This window comes from Thunnus maccoyii, chromosome 22 (genome assembly GCF_910596095.1).
Source record: "Thunnus maccoyii chromosome 22, fThuMac1.1, whole genome shotgun sequence".
Classification (NCBI taxonomy): Eukaryota; Metazoa; Chordata; class Actinopteri; order Scombriformes; family Scombridae; genus Thunnus; species Thunnus maccoyii.
Window position 1 is genome coordinate 10,843,649 of NC_056554.1, and position 17,308 is coordinate 10,860,956.

Consider the following 17,308-nt stretch of genomic DNA (forward strand, 5'->3'; position numbering starts at 1 on the left):
TGTGATACACTTTTTTTTCACATATGGGTGAAAACACCCAAAGATAACATAATAGATAGTGGTAGATAATGTAAAAGGTACATTTATTTTTCTCTTCTATTATTTAAAAGAACATAAAACAAGAGTATTACACAGGCCTGACACTGAAGATAAAGGTAATTTGCATAAACTACTTGCCCCCAGGCATGAAAAAATCTTGAAACCAAAGTTGGCCAACCACCTCACAGTAAACGCAACACATCTGCAGAGGTTCTACACTTTTGTAAGGTGTGAAGCAAACTTTAAGACAAGTATGTTGAGCAAACTTTCTGATAGTGCGTTAACAACTGTGAAGATGAAAGCATATGGCTTATGTGGAAACTCATGAGGATGACAGTGGGGGCAAACAGGAGGTTTGGAAGGGTGCAGAAATCAACATCTTACAGGAGGTATTAAAAAAAAAAAAAAAAAAGTCCCTTTTTAGTCCTCACTCCACCCGCCACCGCAGCAGCAACAAGGGGATGCAATGTGCAAAGAGGCAGGAGACTCACATTTTCTCAAGCTGAAAGGTTGTTAATTAGTGTTCATCACATGTTCAGGGGGCGTCATTCGCCATTCTAAATTTAAAAATGTTGCCATTGCTATTCGTGTGGATGTGTTAGAAAAGTATTTTTTCCAAACCACAAAAGAGGGAGAAGAAAAGTTCTTTCAGTATGTTGTGTAATACTGCTATATGTTCCAGTCTCTCATGTGTAATGTATTATTCAGTATATCACTGGCACAATAAGTGTGTGTTCCCCCTACAGCAAATTTAGCACCTCATGTTGTTTTGTTGACAGCTGTAATATCTGCTTTTTCTTTCATTGTTGCTTTCTGAAACACATGCGCAAGACAAAATGGCAGCTTTAACTGTACATTTGACATTGTTTCAAAGGGGAGATTGTGAGTAGATCACACAAACCTCTTAACAACCTCCAAGCAAGATGTCAGTGCCACAAGAGTCCTGTAAACTCTCTTAAGATATTAATGTGGAAATTGAAAAATGGAGAGAACGTTTTAGAGCACCTCCTAGACAAACATTAAATTCAGTGTTGAGAATTATTGGTTTGGGCTTTGGTTCCTGTCTGGACACTAACTCTGTGATTTAGTAGTCTGTGGCGTCACCTCGAGGCGATGGATCCCACTGTTGGTGGGACAGAGACACATGGAGATTCGGTTTCCAAACATTTCTTTCCACTGCCTGTACCCACAAATACAATTCTAGCACTAAACCAGAGAAGTGGTGGTGGAGAGTTGGCTCTCTACAGTAACAGCTGGCCTGTGTCTGAGGCATCACATTATATGATGTCACTGATCTGACACTAATCATGTGTGTGGCTATCTGCTGACAGTCTAGTCATCAGATCCGGTTCCCTCCAGCAACACATCACATCAATGTCCACTGATTGTTCCACATTCCACAGCTCAAGAACAGGGGTCTTTGTGATTACACAATGCAATAAATGCTGTGCATGACAAGTAAGAGTAATTCTAATGGAAACTTAACAAAATGTAAGTCTGCTAATGCACAGAAACTACTGGTTGGAACCTACCAGAGCCACCATATAAAAAGAAAAATGTTACAAGAATTTTAGTAATTTACTTTCTACAAATGCCAGTGCTTCTCTTGGGAGTGTATTTACATTTAGCTTAATCTTAGTATATACACTTCTAAGAATACTGAATATAATTCTATATTCCTCATAGTTGTAAGTCAGATGTACTGAAGAGAATTGTATTGGAGATTATGAAAAAGCATGAACCACAAACACATGACAAATTAAAATAGAAAATTTGTGTAGGTGGAATATCTACGGGACTGTATACGTGTAAGTGTGAAAACAAAGAATTCAAGGATGGAGGGAGGATGTAGTTTCCAGAAGGAAACCAGTCTACTCAGAATGCATCAGATGATGGACTTGTGAGAAAGAATAAGAAGTCCCAACACATCCTGTCTGAAAAGCCCTGAAGAGCCAGTAGTAACTGCTGGGAGAATGGACTATAAAATCAAGCCCACAGTACACATCAAACAGCGAGGAAGTGGGTTTGATGAGAAGACAGTGCTCTCTCTATGACAACTTTAAAAGAATTTTCCTCTCAAAGACAAGTATTGATTCACCATTGTTGAGCCTGATAACCAACCCTTGTCTCCTCAAGTCTCTGACAGACCCACACCTCAACCTCCGCCCTCTTAAGCTGCAGTGCCTCGACAAAAAAGAAATATTGTCATAATAAAGATGAAAAAGTGGGAAATTGGAGCAAAAATCCAACATATATCTCTAGTGAATAGATAAAATATATCACAATAGTGGACACCTTAATAGTAATAGTGATTGGTCGTTTGCTTTTTAAACTGTATAGCTGATATGCACTGGTCATGTTTCTTTGCTGAACACACAAGTAAATTGAAGATAATTAAAAACTGAGGGCACAGGGCAAAATGTGAGCTTTAAAGAAAGCAATGGGCCTTAATAAACAGCCATAGCAACTACTCACAGATATATTGAGGTCATTTTGTATTATACAGCTGTAAAGACCTTAGCTTACTTAACTCCCCTCTAGTCCTTTTAATTATCAGTCTCTGAATAAACAGTAATCTCCAATAAAGAAAAGCAGCTGCTTTCACTGGCAGTGTGAAAGGGTCCCGCACCACATTGTGTTGCAGGATCATCTGGGTTCTATTCATTTTTCCCCATTCCTGTTTCTTCTGGCAGTGTTGCACTCGGTACTAACACAGACCTTCACTGGCAGTCGGGTGTGCAGCCTGGGCTTGTGTGAGCTCAACCCTGACTGTCCCTCACACACCCAGGGGCTTTGTGAAAAATGAGACCATGGAGAATGAGATAATAACATTGTGGAATGGGAGTGTGCGAATTTGCGGCAGACTCGTGCGGGAATCGGTGTGTGTGCGCTCGGCGCGTGCACGTGTAGCCCCTGTGTAACATAATTGTGTCCTCCCATGTGTAAAAACTATCAATCAGGTTCACTTAATGTTGTGTCATTATGGGTAAATTAAAATTCTACAGTGATCAATAGGGTATTGACTGTCATATTATATGCGTGCATAATGAATAATCCTTTTTAACTCATTTCATTCCCAATTTACTCTGGATATTAAGTTTTTGTTTGTGTGTCCGATGGCAAGCAACAAGATGGGCAGACTCAGTATTTCTGAAAGCGTGGCCAGATCACAAAATGGAAATGAGTTTACTGTTCACACCTGAATTAACATTGTGTGTGTTCAGATACCCTGATAAGACGGTGAATGGTTCCCCTTGGACTGTTGTCTCCAATTCTCCATGTTAGCTTGTTCACCAATGCCAGAGAGGCTGAAGGTCTCTTTCTCCAACCAGGGTCGATAATTGTCATGAATCATTGCAAATAATAGGTGTTATGAGAAAATATTGGCATGAGGGACACAGCAGACAAAACAAAGCCACTTGAGAGGATACACTGTATTCATAATTGCACACTTGCACTGAATATATTCATAACGGTAACTGTTTGAATGAAAACTTTTGTTCTGACTAATGCAGTGTATTAATTTGAAGGTTTAGCTAAAAAGACAGAACACATGCCTCTTAGGTTTATATATATATATATAGTTTTATATAATACACACCAGCAATCGTTTAGTCACATCATGAGCCGCTTCTTCCTGTTATGTTTCAATAGCAGCAATCACTTATGCAAATCCGTACTTTTGGGCTTTTGCAGTCTTCACCTTATAATCTCTAATATGGCAACATACAGTATAATTTATGTAAGACTTAAACTGCCTTTAACAACAGTATGGTTTTATTTCCAAAACCCCCATTTCTTGCCAAATCATGGAATATCAGCTGGTCTCAATTCTATACAGTTTCCCAAGAGCATTATAATGATGTGTTTGAAAATCCTTCTGGCTTTATTACAAAGTGCTATTCATTTGAGAGAGGTAGGCACAGAGACTGACACTGTGAGCGAAAGAAGTGTGTTCCTGAGTGTACGCTTGTGTGGTTGTCTTTGTTTCTGTGTGTTGGGGCTCTGTGTAATTGTACGCATGACACAGACCCAGAGAGCGTGAGTGAAACTGAGTGAGGCGGACAGATAATCTCTACCTGCCGTTCAGTCTGTATGGTTCCTTGTAAGAGCTTCCTTATTTCTCATTAGGACTTAAGCACGAGAGGAATTAGTGACACTGAATGAAAGCTATGCCTGCTTTAATAATATTGCTGATCCAATTTTACAAGACCGGATTATGTTAATATAATCATAATGCACCCAACTCAACTCAGGCTCTCTGAATGTCCGCCATGTGAATTACTTGTTCTAGCTCAGTAATTAATATGTTTCAGACAGTGATGACATGATTTTGCCATGAGAATCACTGATATAGTGCGTATCTTTTTCTATAATTCTGTCACATCTTCATGTCCAAAGCATTTTACTATTGCACTGGTGAAGGTGAGTCTGGTGGTTTGATTAGATATGTTTGTGCAAATCTTTGCACTAAGATTGGATATTGCTTGCCTCTAAGCATATGATTTACGATGTCTGTTATGAATGTGAAAGGTTATTCTATATTGAACAAACGGTTCAATACAATGTATGTGTGTAATTGTGTGCATGACATAGACAGAGAGTGTTTCAGTGAAACCCAGAATGTATGAATCCACTACAAATTATTAAACAATAGAAAACTGAAGAGTGAAAACGATTCTGGTGATAGGGAAGAAGTAAAAAAAGCAGGCTAAAAATAGATAAGGGACTGTGTTTATGGTGGAAATCTAGGGGGAGGAATAAAAATGTGGCAAAAATTATTCACTGCCGTGGACTGTGCAGTGTCAGCTTGTTATTCTTGCATACAGTATCTTGATTTCTTTCTTTTTTTTTCAGCCATCTTTCAAGGGAGGTGATTATCATGCCAAGTGAAAGAGGAAAGTTTGAGAGCGAGAAAATAAAAGAAGTGAGAGGCAGTTGTAAGGTAACAAGATAGCAAATGACGTCTCAAAACAACACCAAATTAATACAACCCGGTGATGCTGCGAATGACTCTTCTAGCCTGACAGTCACACGGTGCTTCTTCAACTGTCATGTGTGAAATGATAAAATGATTTTCATTATGTAAAGTGAATTTCCAAATGCTCAAATTATAACCTAAATATAAATTGTCTGACTGATGCTGGTAGAACACAGAACAAATAATTAGAGAGTTTTGATTATTTAGTTGTGGTGTAAACTTTATACACTATACACAAATTAAAAACTCAAGAAACATGCAGCACAAGAAAATTTTCTTTCCAAAAACTGGCACACATCCAACATTCTCAAATTATTCCATGTAAAATCTGTCAATATTACTATTTTTAGTATTTTTAAATGACATTTACTAAATGGACGGAGTGTTTTGGAGCTTGCTAGCATCAACATGGCAGCAAAGTTTCAAATCCACAATTGCATTTTTTGATCTTGAGAGAGCTTAATTTTGGGCCAACATCAGTGAACAAGCTTTAGGACACCCACTTTGCCACTTTGACGAGCTGAGTGGTATAAACTACACGTACCATGTTCATCTAAATGAAGGACTATGTCGGTCAATGCATTGGTATGGCATTTTATGTGATTTTACCAGTTTTTGGATGAAATGATTCAGATGAGGTGAGCTTGTGAATGCACACAAATGCATGTGCACTCAGATGTCCATGACCTTCATGATAACCTGCGTCTATTTGAAAATCTCACCTAAACTAAGGAGCACATACTGTAAATCACATTTGCACATTGCAAATGGATAACTAAATGAACCATAAAACGCACAAAGCTGAGCCATTACTGAGAGGCACTTGAGCAACTCGCTTAGCTTTGTCTTAAGGTGACAGGGGTGGTGTGTTTGCAATCATGCTTAAACACAGCAGTTCATTAACCTTGAAAAAAAAAGAACCAACTCATGTGTCTTGAGCTTGAATCCCTTATTGACAGTTCTCACCCTAGAGGGTAACCCTTCAGCTGGGCCTGTGGTCACTAAAGGCCCTGAGCAAACGCAAACCGTACACTAATTTCCCATTTTGACCTGCAGGAATGTCAGTACACATGTCAGAGCAGGAGAAAAAAACCCAAAAAAACCAGCTTGGCTCAAATTTCCCATCTGGCTTCAGGCCTTAATCTGTAACAAGGGACAGTTGAGGACACATCCTCTCCTGTATTTACAAACGTGGATTCTCCGTATGGCAGGCCACAAAGGACTAATTAACACAAGTTTCTATTTTGGTGTCGGTCAAGAACTGAGAGTAGTATTGTACTGGGACATGGTGGAGCAGCTTTCTGCGTACATAGAGCTCTGCTGGGTAAATATGTTACAGCCTCAACAGATTATGCTTTGTTGCCCTTAACTGCATTGCAGTGGCACTTGCTGCATTGTTAAAGGTAATTAAAAAGACAAAAAAAACAAATGAATACATTTAGTTACTTTTTGAGGCTCCAGGCTCAGGATTTATTGTGTTGCCTGGATGGTCGCTCATAAATGCTTAATTTTGAGTGATATGGATACATAACAGAGTGGGTCTAGTGCTAGGCTTGAACATGAAAATAAAGCACAATTACAGCAGATTCATCTCGTCCTTGATCAAATGTTATCTAAATTGCCCCTCTGAGAGAACAGTGTCGCAATTATATGACCAGTTTAAAGGTTTTCAACCTTATCTGGATTTAACTATTCCCTACACTTTGTATCTGGTAGAGAAATTAGGTTAACTCTACAAATGCTAAACCAAATGATTCGCTAATAGGCTGATGAGTAACTCATTTAAGATACAACAGTGACGCTGTGAATCTAGACTTTAAAATCTGTGTATTATTTCTGTCAGTTGTCAAAGTCAAGAAATGGCAATGAAAGGTCAATCAAATAGAAGAGATAGAACAAAAGAGTTACATTAAGGGTCAGGTCATATGATTGTAAATGCTTTTATTTCCAGACCTTAGTCCATAGTGGTAGCATTAAAGGTAGCAAGATAAGGTATATAGATAATAAAAAAAACAGTACTAAGATCATAAAAAAGAGAGATAATGTTTAGGCAATGCATTAGACCTCCCACGCCTAATCCCAAATTGGTCCATATTACTTAATTTATGTTGAACAAACAATTATTATGAAGAATTAACCCCTGCTTGGTGTTCAAACCCAGACTTGATTCTGATAACGCAATGTCATAGCATTTCAGTCGAATGGGAATCCAGCAGAATGTCAGTTTATAGCAGAGGCACATTAGTTAGCTGTAATAATCTTAAAAAAAACTATTAAGTACATACCTTTGCAATCAATACTTCTACAAACCTTCATACGTAAAATTAATCACTGTCACTTTGCATCTGTGAAAAACACTGTTGATCAAACCAGTAAAAATTACATAATCTGTTGGAATGTTGTGCTATGATGTAGATGCATACATCTGAGCAGACTATGAACACAGCCTGTCTCTGCTTAGACACCCACGAAACATGCCACTCTATTACTAACATGCAGCCTGTGCTGCGTGTTGCAGTGCCAGACTGGCAGATGGGTTGGCCAACCAACGACCTCTGACATTCAACCTTCAGAGAAGCAAGGCCATGGATCATGTCCAGTGGTCTTCATCATTCTCAAATGTTCTGCCAAAATGGATACAGGACGCTTGAGCGTACTTGAGCCAGATGCTGTCTCAAAGGAGACCATATGACTTCAGATGATATCCCAACAGATTTTGTTGGTAATACAAGAAATTTTAGGCTTGATACAGCAAACCATTTTGGACCATAAAACAGCAGCAAACTAATAGTATAAATCTTGTAGATATAGAAAATAGCATTATCCATATGCCAAAAAAAACCTTATCTTAAACAGTAAGTTTTACATGTGCAATATATTGGTCTGCTTGCAAGATGATGGAAAAAATACTCAGTAGCAACATGAACAACACATTTCTGTACTTGAGATTCTTAGCGCAAATTGTCTAATCAACATGAGATGACAGGATGATGTAGGATCAAGAAGCTCACTGATTGTCTCTCAACCAAGTTCTGTTATAGCTGCTCCCTTAATCAGCTGAACCTATTGTGTCAGTTGTTTGACTGCCTTTGTTCATTTAATGACCAAACCCTTAGGACACAATGGAAAATTATATTTTTGAAGAGCAGGCTAATTAACGCTGCTTATTAGAGAGACGTCAACATGGGAATAACAATAGAAAAGGGAAGGCTAGAGGGGCTTGGGTGGGATGCATGCTGTGACATATCAGAGGTTTCATACATGAGTTGAAACTTTGCATAAAAGGGGTGTCAAAACTGAAAGCAAGAAAGAAAGGGTAAATTTAAAAAGCACTGGAGGTGACTATTACGCAATATTAAGTCCTTGCTGTAAAACAATGATTCTAATATAAGAATAAATGTAGTCTGGAAATTGCACTGGCCTTGAGGCAAGGTGTCACTAGTCCTGAGGACTTGTACAATTAGTTTTTTTTATTTTAAGCAGGGACTCTCTTGGAAACATGAGGGTATTGGTGCTCATAATTAATTTAATATTATGTGTTAATGACAGAAACCAATACAACAATATGCAAAATTTGTGTGTGCCTCAGGACAGAAGTGACAAGTTTTTTAATCATGGGCACTACTGCTTATTATTTTTGTAGCGTGTCTGATTTTTTCCAACACCAAGCTGTCATTTTGGTCCGTGGAAGACTGAGCCATTTTCTTAAGCAAACAAGGCTTTGATTGACATTCAGCTTAATGTAGGAATGCAACACATGGAGGATCTGGTAAACACGCTTTCCTTCCAGTGTTGGAATAGAGTGCCTTATTGGGGTGGTTAAGTTGGGATGGCAGTGGAGGTTGTTATTAGTGGGAGAGAGAGGAGAAACAACACCTTCTTGACACAGACATAGTTGCTGATATTGCATGATATTGTGATTTCTCTCCAAATGGAAAAAAAAAGACACTTTATTTTTCCATGCCTAGCAAAAAACACATTTAACTCTTAAGATCTCCTTGAACACAAACAAGCAAACAGGGGAATGCAAACAAATACTAAGGGGCAGGTAGGTGGGTAGATAGGTAGACATGATTAGGGGTTAGAGTTAAGCATAACCCTAGGCATAATAATAATAATTAAATAAATAAGGGACTGCAGAGCTTTGAAAACACATAAGACGGATCAAACAGGAAGCACAAGATCTCAAATTGGATACCCACTGCCCCTCAAAAACACACAAACACACTCAAACACACACACTTTGTCCTGTGAAGTGAGCATCTGATGCTTGGCTGCAGAACCGCTCATAGAACAGGAAGGCAGGGATGAGAGAGAGGACACCTTAATGTGCCTTCACCATATGCTGTTAGCTACTGATGGATGCCGCTCTCCCCAGGCACTGGAGCAACTTATCGCGTTTGCTGGTGACACTACCGCCGCTGATAAAGTTAAAGATAAGCCATCTGTTCATAACAGCAGCCCAGTTTCACTTGCAGGGAAAAGGGGCATCCAAGTGTACACGAATCTGCGTGGTGTGACTGCCTAAATTACTGTTACACAACATCCTTTCAGCATCATAATGTGCATAGTATAGATGGTCGCATGTATGATCATCTGCCATGATGAGTGATTATCATGAGAATACTGAACAGTGACAATGAAAAATTAGAGGCAAGGACTGACACGCTGCTAACATAATGCAATGTAAGCAGATTTTTTAAAGGTGGCTGTAAAAGTAGACACTTGGTGAATCTGTCACTCAAGTCCAATTAGTGTAGAATGTAGCAAAGTCACACTAACAAGCAATCAGTCACATTTCTTATTAACAAGTTATCCAGCAGTAGTTGGTCTTAAAAAAGAGGAGGGAAAAAAAAAAAATCAACATACAGCAACTTTAAGCTCCCTCAAGAGCTTTTGATAATGCCAGGAGGTTTTTGACACATGCTTGAGAAACTCACCATTAGCGAAATGGCCTGTTACCCAGAGGGCACAGCTAAAAGAAATAAAAAAAAGCTGTAACACTAAGACCCACCACAGGAACAAGCTACGGTTGTTCTCTAATGGTTTGAGGTTGCGACTGCTCGCTTGCTCTTGATACAAGCATCCCTTCGAGGGCAACAAACTCCACATCATTGCTACAACATATATTCTGTTACACCCACCTTTGACTTATGCATTCTCTCTTTAGAGAGAATTTCGACACCCCTTAAACAAAGCACAAAAATAGATAATGAACATGTGTAGCAAAAAACATAATACTCAAAATAAGCATTTGTTCTTGACATTTTGAGCAGTATGCAACACAGCATTTTTCCAGGCCATGAGAAACCCAGATGGAGACTTGAAAGTGTTGTATTATCTGTGAATAGCATTGTTCTTATCCTCTGGAAGATGAATAAACCAAAACCTTTTCATAAAAATCCACTCCTGCGTATTACAAAGCTACTGGTGCTTTGGATACTGTCCGGGCTGGCCTTTTCATAATTTTTACCAAGCACTGATCTACTTTTAGACTTCAACAGTGTAATGGTATTTGCTTAACTGAGCAGCCAGCAATCACTCTCTTCTCTGCCAGTGTCATATCACTGATCAAGTGTGGCTCAGTTCCTGTCTGAAAGGAGGGCTGCCAGACATAATGCAATAATAACTGGTGCACAGCTTGTCTAAGAGAACCAAGGTCCTATTTCACTGCTGACGATACTGGGATGAACTCTTTGTGCTCTTTCCATCTCATTCTCCTTCTCTTTACCAGCTCTGAAGCCCCTGAGCTTCCGAGAGCATAATGAGCCAATTGTAATTCCTCGCCTATAGCTTTGTATTGAAGAGAGTATGAAAAAGTTAAAAAAAAGATACTGGACATTTCCACTGCAAGTCAAAAGCCTCGGCTTCAAGGATTATCTAAGGCAGAAACATGCATTTGACTTATTATTCTGTGACATGGACAGACACAGCTGCCAGCGTCAAAATTAAAGGGAGACTTTGCAGTAGGAGGTATCTGAAAATTCCCACACAATTTAAAAAAAAAAAAAAAAAAACAGAAATTCTGATCTCTATCTCCTTCTTTACATCTTCACCAAAGCAGTTTAGTGTTGATTAATAGTTACTGAATGCCTGGATACGGGAATACAATTTGAGTTAAATGAAGGAGACTACTCCGAAGCACTAAGTGACTGCATTTGCCATGGCCACTATTACCATATGATAAACATTTTTCAATGTCCATTATCTAGACATAATTTAAAGCTTTCTCTGTAACAGGTGGTAATGTAACAAGGATCACTGACCTTGAAAGAAAGTAAATGCATCAACTAGACGTGACATGTTAAAAATCTAACTGCTTTTAGTCTCGACAAAGAGCACTCCTCTCATTCGACATAGTGGACGTGAACCTGCACTGCTCCCCCACAGATGCCTAGTGTGATGTTTGACAGATTTCTCCCTCTCCAGCTAGGCTCACAGTAAATGTCCATCTGGCAGCTTCCCATGGGTACTTATTATTCTCAGCTAGCCAGGGGTTTTCTGTTTCTGAGCAGTCAGCCAGCGCCTGCCTCAAAGAGTTGAGAGCCGGACCAGAACTGCTTGCAGATGCTCTGCCGGGTAACCAAACTGTGCTAGTGTAGTGGCATGGCACTGGGTTTTCAATTACACAGTGCAGTGGCAGTCTCCCAACACTGTCCGAGTCAAGCGCTTTGAGACTAACTACGTATCTGAGACACACACCGACCAAGTAAGATAATCATCAAGATATGTTGTCCAATACACTTCCTCCACACTGGAGATGAGGTGATTGATTTCCCCCTTATGAACAGATGCTCAGAGCCATGGGTAGTGCTGAAAAGTCATGCTGTCCTGGTCTGAGGCCCTGCTACGGCAGATTCAATCATGCAGTTGACCTCTATCACACTCCTGCAGCCTGCTGAGTGCCTCTAAAAACAGTCTGGCAAAAAAAATAGGATGCTACACTCATCTTGGAATTCAACAGCTAAGACCGTTTTCACAATGGGTTTGGTGTTTTACCCAGAGTTCAATTGTTCCCCATTCCCCTAACCTAGCCTGTTGTGTTTTCAGAATGATGTTGTGCTGATACGATCCATTGTTTGCCTGCATAGTCCTTCCGCAACCAAGCGTGGCTGTGTGCTACCATTTCCAGGAAAAGTGAATTGGTGGCATTTTGACATATGCAGGAGAAATGGACCAAGTGGGAGACCCATGTGAGCACAACTGAAGCGAAGATGTAAAATCAGTTCCTTTCAAAGATAAAAAAGTGGTATCAAGTCAGATTTGTACATCTTTGAGGCATTTTATCTTAAGTCTTTATTGCTAACAATTGAGCAAAGCTGCTAATGATCTCATGAAAAAAATGTCTTCCTGTTGATATACAGATCATGTTCTGACTACACAGGAGCATACCACAGCTTAACTGACCTCAGGTCTCTGACCTCAGGTTCAGAGATGGTGTCCATATTGCCAGAATTTTAGGGGTACCACTCCTGAATTCAAACTAAACTACTCATGTGAAAGTTTGTCTCTTGAGCCAGCATGAGAAGAGGAAAGTTTGAGAATAAGATGAAGTGCCGTGCAACTCCTGAATACATGTCGGTGCACATTTAAATGAGTATGGAGTGAAAAAAGATTAGCAGGTTTGCCGCCATATGGACACTGTCGGTGTCCGCAGTGACAGGGGTTTCATGTTGACGTGGAGTTCGGAACAGCGGAAGGGTTCATAGCTTAACATATGAGATATTTCCACACACACACACATACCACAGCGTGGAAACACACTCCATCTTTGCTATGCTTGTTTAAGTCAACACTGCCGGCGTATTCTTTGAACAATCTGGGCCATTTGATTCTCATTTGAATAAAATTCAAATCGAAGGAACAGAGCACACAATCCACTTGCCAGAAAAAGCTACCATTGTGTATTCGCATGCACACATGTGGGTAAAATGGGATGGATGAGGATTGCAGAGCATTGCATACCTTACTGAGCAAACAGCAGCATCTTGGTGCCGCTTCGACCCCCCCCACCCCCCATCTAACTCTCTTCCATATTTATGCATTCACATCACTCCCAAAGACACATGACAACTCAAACATGTTTCTCACTCTTGAGAGCAGTGCTGTGAAAAAATTAAATAAGTCTTACCTAGTGTGGAATTGTTGGTCACATCTGTAAGCGGGCCATTGGGGGGGAAAAGGGAGCAGGGGGAGGGGAGAAATAAGAGAGGGAGAAAGAGAGAAAAGAAACGTCAGCAAATTACAATGTACAGCAAGCTAAACTTCAATGCAGGCTGAGGCTGTCACTGGCTCCCCTGAAAAATGATGGTGTCCCAGTATTGTACAGACCGGGGGTTAAGAATAGTCCCTCTCAAGAGGGGGACATCATTTATTAATCAAGGGACATGAAACGTATGAGATAGTCTCCCTCGAGGATCCAAAGTTTGCACAACTTGCATTAATATTTGTCAGTGTTTCAAGATTTTGAGGGTGGAGGCAGAAGGGATGTAAGCAGAAACCTAATCTATTACCGACAAGCCTTTGCCGTTTTTTTGCACTCATATAACATATTCACTGAACGGAAAAAATATGCCCACACAAATATACAGTACACCAAGGTGTTCCCCCCTCTCCATATGTCTCTGAGGTAATTTAGTAGCCCTCAGATATCTCTCACCCTGTGTGCTTTGACCTTTGCTACATTTCCCCAAGCTTGTTAGTTTGACAGCCGACGTCCAAGGTTCCAACAGCATTATAAAATGGCAGTCCCGCACTCCCTACAAAGACCTTAGGGTGGCCCAGACACAAACAATGAACCAGTGCCGCTAAAAAAAGCAACATTTAGCCACATCTTTACTGTGTCACTGCTACCTGACATTCATATCTCCAAAGATTTATAGATAGGGATATTGTAAGACCTGCGTTCTCCTCCACTTTCCTTTACCAACTCTCTGGCAGCCTGAGAAATATATACTGGATTTTCCATTACAGCACACTTTTTTCTACATTGAAAGTGGTCCCTCTACGGATGTACTCTTCTAAAGTACAGTTTTGCTTTCTTGTAAATGTGCAATAAAACAAGAAAATGGAGTGAAATGACAATAACTGGGTGTTGTGTGAGGGAAATAGTAGTAGACTCAAGACTAATTCTGAGTTGCCGTTGCTTACAGTGCAGTCTAGTTGTGTTGCTAAGCAGAATTTGCAAGTAATATGATTTATCACCGATGATGTCTATCCCCTGCATTCATTTACATTTTTGGTGTGCATGCAACAAATCCCGGGGGGATCAACGGTGGGAGAATGTGATTACAATATCTGTTTTGCACGTGAGAACAAATCTATTTTCAGAGGAGAGGGGTAAGACTGAGGTTCAATCTCTGGAACGCTCATTACCATTCAGTCTGACACACATTCACACTCGCTGCTACTGTTGTTGCTAAACAGAGAGCTCAGCTGAGGACCTTGAAGCTTCATACCAGGAAAATTGGACCCAGGGGAGGGGGTGGCAGGGACTGATGCCAGACTTCAAGAGCCACTAGAAGCACCTGGGGTTTCAATAACATTAGCATCAGTGTTGTTTGGTAGAAAGGGAGCGAGAGACCAAGACACTTGAAGGGACAATATAAATGGAAAGGAGATGAGTGGGATGTGGCAAAATTTTAAATGCAACACACTCTGGCATAAAGTGTAGATACCAGAGAACAGTCGAGGAAGGACCCGTGAAAATTTCTACAGCTATGCAAAAACCATTCATGCTAATGAAGGAAGGTGAATAACCCCAAGTTCTAGCTCTCAACCATTCCATATTTCTCTTCATCTAATCACATTTTGTGTTTTAAAAGAGGGTTTTTTGCAGTGCAGTGAAGATTATTGATTTTTTTCTTGAGTCCCAAAGCAGAAATTTGGAAGCCTGGCCAATCAAAACCAGTGGAGGTAGCATGGGCCTAAGTGGATTAGACTAGCGGGGATGGTGGAGGGGGAATCTAGAGGGGGAAACCAAAGCTCTGGTGGCTTCAATAAACCCACTCTGGGAACCAGGAAAAAGATGGAAGACTGAGACACTTTTTTCACCCTCTCTCACCCTCCTGTTTTAAGCAGATAAGCTGCTTCCAGGGTCTTAGTTATGCTGTGTAGAACCCACAAGACGATATGGAAACTTTTTTACAAGGCGAAGAAAAGCCGAGAAGTCCGTTCCTCATGTTGTCTTTTCTCTATTGACAAGATGGATTTGGGGATGTTTGGAGTGGTCAGCGCTGGGGAGAATTACAAAAAGCCTGTGTGATGCCGCATTGTGAGCATGTCACTGCTCAGACATGGATTTTATTGAAGGCATAGACTCAATTTTGTAAAGTTTTCCTTCGACTAGCCATTGCAATAAATCAGAAATGGCAGTGTCACAATGAGTAACTGGCAGCCACCCTATGAACCCTGTAGCTTTGCCTCAGTTTTCAGGGCTTTCTGTCTTGTATGTGTTTCAAGTGACAATTCAATTTGTCCATTTTCTTTTGATAATACCATAGCCCATTCAGGCATCTCTGATGACAAAAGTCTGGGGAATTTGCAGTACAGTGGAATGTTATTGTTATGTTACTGTTATTTTTCATGTGAAATTACACAAGTAGTCCTAATTACAATATCAAATATGAGCTCATGGAAAACACATTTTTTAAAATATTTGACCATGGTAACATAGCACATATTGACTAGTTAGTCGCATTTGAAGTATGATCACATTGCAAAGGAAACAGTTCAGGACTGGACACTTGATGACCTGCCATTATCTATCTGCAGTCTAAAATGCTGCAGTGCAACTGTGTGAAGCTCACCTCGTTAAATGTGTATTGATGTGCAAAGAAAACATAGAGACTGGGACTTCACTTTTTCCAGAAATTTGAATTAAACTTAAGAGACATCATCTGCCCTTGGTGGGATATTTGGGGTGCTGTATATTCATTCCTCTGAGACTCCGTGGCTCTTGGACAAGGGCATCAGTTTCCACTGGGGAGATTCTTTTTGACACAGCCGGTCTTGACTTTCCTTATTCATCACATAACAGTCAGTGCACCAGGATGGGTACAACACTCAGTTTTAAGGAAATCAGAGGAGCTGGTTTGTATGCTCACTAACAGCCAGATACAACCACAACTACTCATAACTCTAAATTTGCACCAAATGCTACCAACAAATGATAATTCAGGGCTGTAGTTCTTTAAAAAGGTTTGGTTTCAGTGTCTGATGATGAAGATGACACCCATAATTTGCAGGTTTTCTAGGCAGCCATCACAAAGCATTCATTTTCACCCTAGTAATTACTTGACAAATAATTCACCATCTCTGGCCTTAAATGTTCATGAAGATTATGATTTGTATCTCCCCTAACATAAATTACCACAATATTATCTTGAGAATCCAATAGAATAGAGTTGTTAATCATTACATCATTACAACTCTCAAAACCTTTCTGGCCCATATGCTTAAGCCCACTTCCACCCACCCCTCAAATTTTTAGCTCCTCAAAGATAGAGGACTGAAGGTGATCAGTGTGGCAGCGAATTTAGTTCTGTGCTCACTTGTGGGAAAAAAAGAAAGATGTATTATTCTGCACTTGATAAGTATCTTAAGTATCTCTTATCTGTTCTTTCATTTTAAATATCTCATTGCCTCAATTATCTATAAGTATCTTATTATCTACATTATCTACAAGTAAAATGTGACATTTATAGCACTCTGTATTATCATAGACATGCATATTTCAGTGTGCTATTAAATGCTTGTTTTAGTTTGTTTTACTTTAGTAGTAGTATTGAATACTCTGTAAAGATTTGACTACAAGTATACCAAGCTTTTCTCCATGTACAAATAATTACTGCCAGTTGTAAGCTGAGCTTCCTCTTTAAAAAGGCCCTAATACATAAACAACCCTCAGATCAGTTTGGTGTATGATAGATCAAGATGCCAACAACTGAAAACCCATCTCTACACAAACTATACTGCATATACATTATCAGTCAGAAGTTTGGACCCACTTTGTCAATTGCTACTGTACAATTAGCCTAGCCATTGTAATCGCCATCTGCTCTTGTTCAGCTAGTTGTACAGTACTCAGTACAGATTAAGTAATTATAGTTAATCTGTGTGTCGGCCATTTTTTGGAATTGCAAGCCCTTTTTTTTCCTCAGTGGCACATAGCAACATGTCCATGAGAGACAGAGAGAGAGAGAGAGAGGAAGGGGAGGGATAAAAAGCGAGAGAGTGAGTTAGAGAAATTCAGTCTCTAAAACGGTTGCAGGACTGAGTGGCTGCTAA

General features: G+C 39.9%; 1 protein-coding gene across 14 annotated transcripts in view; it reads right to left on the bottom strand.

Moving 5' to 3' along the window:
- Positions 1–17,308, bottom strand: part of LOC121889010 (receptor-type tyrosine-protein phosphatase delta) — a 369,584-nt gene that overhangs the window by 251,597 nt on the left and 100,679 nt on the right. For all 14 annotated transcript variants that reach the window (XM_042400705.1, XM_042400691.1, XM_042400694.1 and 11 more), the window contains exon 4: positions 13,152–13,175. The gene's annotated coding sequence lies outside the window, so the exon portion shown is untranslated. The remainder of the gene's footprint in view (positions 1–13,151; positions 13,176–17,308) is intronic.